Source organism: Mustela nigripes, chromosome X (genome assembly GCF_022355385.1).
Source record: "Mustela nigripes isolate SB6536 chromosome X, MUSNIG.SB6536, whole genome shotgun sequence".
Lineage (NCBI taxonomy): Eukaryota > Metazoa > Chordata > Mammalia > Carnivora > Mustelidae > Mustela > Mustela nigripes.
In genome coordinates, this window is record NC_081575.1 from 82,124,130 (window position 1) to 82,127,616 (window position 3,487).

The 3,487-nt window shown below is 39.2% G+C and overlaps 1 non-coding gene across 1 annotated transcript; it reads right to left on the reverse strand.

Moving 5' to 3' along the window:
• Window positions 1-807: 807 nt before the first annotated feature.
• LOC132007936 (U6 spliceosomal RNA) lies at window positions 808-910 on the reverse strand. Its single transcript, XR_009401486.1, has one exon. It is a non-coding gene; the product is annotated as a U6 spliceosomal RNA (small nuclear RNA).
• Window positions 911-3,487: the final 2,577 nt, after the last annotated feature.

Consider the following 3,487-nt stretch of genomic DNA (forward strand, 5'->3'; position numbering starts at 1 on the left):
TTATTTTTTAAATATTTCATTTATTTATTTTAGAGAGAGATAGAGCGAGCATCAGCAGGCAGAGGGTCAGAAGGAGAGGGAAGGAGGGAATCTCAAGCAGATGGCACACGGGGCCTGAGCCAAAATCAAGAGTCGGCTGCTTAAAAGACTGAGCCACCAAGGCAGCCCTCGTGGGAGCTTTTTAAAACTTGGTTGATTTGACCGTTGTAGTCTTCGATAACTTCCTTGCTTTGGGATATGACAAACCTTTTAAGACAGAATATAATTATATAATATGATGATTATATTTACATGGTTCCAAACTCAACAGCAGTATGGTACATTCAGAGAAATCGATCTTCTACTCTCTCTTCCCCCTTCCACCTTCCTCCTCATCCCATAAGAAGCCATGTTATCTCACTTTTTAAATTGACTTTCGATTTTTATTACTTTTTATATTGTTAAATAACAAAAATTCAACTGAGTACATTTAGCTTTATTAATTGATTTGTGAATTGGCCAGCATCCTGTCTATCAAGGAGAGGGAGGCTCCAAAGGGTTACAGAAAGGTTTTTAAAGGCCGAGAGGGAGTGGAGAAAAGGAAATTAGCAAAGAACCATTGTTTTAGGCAAGGTCACCCTCCTAAGGGGAATGGAAGGAGTCTCTCAGTAAATTTCCTATTGCTCACCAGGAAATTCCCATGTAGACTGTTAAAGGATATGTTGAGGGGGGCTGAAACTGCAGTTTGGTGAAGTATGAAGTCTTGGTTTACTAATGGGGCCTTAACATAAATGATACCATTTTGGGCCCGTGGTTTTCTTTTTCACAGTACATATGGCATGCTTCATGAATTTGTGCATCTTCATTGCACAGGGCCATGATAATCTCTGTATTGTTCCAATTTTAGTGTATGTGCTGCTGACGTGAGCACTTTACTGACATTGTTTTTTTTTTTTTTTAACTTTACTGACTTTTTAAAAAACAACCATATAGGGTACCTGAGTGGCTCAGATATTAAGCATCTGCCTCAGGTCATGATCCCAGGGTCCTGGGATGGAGCCCTGCATCGGGCTCCTTGCTCAGTAGGGAGTCTGCTTCTCCCTCTGCCCACGTCCCTCCCCACCCCCATGCTCACTTTCTATCTCTCTCTCTCTCTGACAAATAAATAGAATCTTTAAAAAATAAAATAAAATAAATAAAAGAAAAGATAACTTCCTAGCATCAAAATTTCTGGATCATAATATATACAAATTCCACCAAACTTCCTCCAAACACTTCCTTCAAAGCACTTGTTCAGTGTAGTGATCTGAAGAGGCAAGTGCACCCCAATGTATATAGCAGCAATGTCCACGATAGTTAAACCATAGAAAGAGCCTAGATGTCCATCAACAGATGAATGGATAAAGAAGATGTGGTTTATATACACAATGGAATACTATGCAGCCATCAAAAATTGAAATCTTGCCATTTGCAATGACGTGGCTGGAACTAGAGGGTAGTATGCTGAGCGAAGTAAGTCAGAGAAAGACAATTACCATATGATCTCACTGATATGAGGAATTTGAGAAACAAGACAGAGGGTCATAGGGGAAGGGAAGGCAAAACGAAACAAGACAAAACCAAAGGGGAGACAAACCATTAGAGACTCTCAATCTCAGGAAACAAACTGAGGGCTGCTGAAGGGGAAAGGGGTGGGAGGGAGAGGTGGCTGGGTGATGGACACTGGGGAGTGCTGTGAAGTGTGTAAGGTTGCTGAATCACAGACCTGTACCCCTAAAGCGAGTAATACATTGTGTATTAATAAAAAACAAGAACAAAAACAGTTTTTCAGGTCTATACTCCTGCCTCTTATGCTTGTCAGGTTTCCTCATGCCTTGTCTACACTGGATATTTAACATACACATTTTTATCAATCCGGCAAAGGAAAAGATGATCACATTGGTTAGTTTCTTGTCTTATGAATGAATTTGAGCATGTTTTCACATGTTTTTGGCTATTATTCCCCTTTCTTTTTTTGTGAACTTTTCATTCATATCTTTTGTCCATTCCTGTTCACTTTTTGTCTTATTGATTTATGAAATAACAAAGGCCACTCATTCTTTTGGGTGTTGAACCCAAATCCACTGCCCGCATCCAACAGGAAATTCTCCGGACCCCAGCTGAGGGTCCTAAAATTTCAACTCAATTTTGACACTGTCTACCCAGAGGCAGCATCAGAGTCCTCGAGTTCAGGCCTCAGTCCCAGGAGACCACACCCGGCCCCCAACGTCAGATACCGGTCAGAAGTCCAGGATCACTTGTGCTTCTGACCCACCAGCTACAAACACCTCTCCCTTGGTTTCCATTAATTTGCAAGAGCAGCTCACAGAACTCAGAGAAACAGTTTACATCCCTAGACCCCTGATTTATTATGGAAGCATGTAACTTGGGAATAGCTGGATGGAAGAGCTATGGGGAAAAGGCTCAGGGCTTCCAAGCCTTTTCCGAGCACCTCACTCACCATGAATTTCCACGTGTTCACCAACCCGGAAGCTCTCCGCACCCCTGTTCTTTTAGGTTTTTATGGAAGCTTCATTACATAGGGATGATTGAGTAAATCTCTGATGTCAGTGCTTAGACTCAAACTCTAGCCCCTCCCCTAGAGAGCGGGGAAGAAGCTGAAATTTCCAACCCTCTCAATCCCCATTGGTTCCCCCAGCAACCAGCCCCCGACCTAAGGTGTTTTCCAAAGTCCCCTCATTAACATAACACAAGATACCTTTATCACTTCCCCCACTTAGGAAATTCCGTGGCTTTGGGGGGCTGTGAGTCAGGGACTGTGGACAAAGACCAAATGGATGTGAGAAATGAATGACCCAATTCCTTATAAATCACAATATCACACCCTTTGTCGTATTCCCTGTACTGCAAGTGTTTCTCCCAGCTTATCACTTGTCTATTGATTTCGGTTTGGGTATATTTAGTCGTTTGGAAATTTTTCAACGCTATGGTATATAAGCATATCTTAAACTGTGAATTTTGCTCTGAGATCCCATTTAGCTCTACCCTGTACACTTTGATACATAATGTCCTCATTACAGAGAAATTTCAAACCTATTTTTCTAGATTTCTTGCAAATTTTGGTGTACTGTTATATTAATGTAAGAATTATTTAGGACAGATATTGTTTGAAGTTTTTAAGGAATCTAAGTCGATCCTACTATGGTCAGAGAATGTGGTGTGTATCCATTCTACTTTTTGGAATTTACTGAACTTTTCTTTGTGGCCTAATATGAGGGTCAATAATTATTAATGTTCCCTGGTCATTGACTAAAAGACATATTCATAATTATAAGAGAATAAACTTAATATAGCCTTATTAATTATATATTATATTTAGATATATAAATTATTATATATTATAGTTTATATATTATATATTATAGTTTATATATTATATATTATATATTACAGTTATTATATATTATATATTATAGTTTATATATAGTTTATATATTATAAATATTAT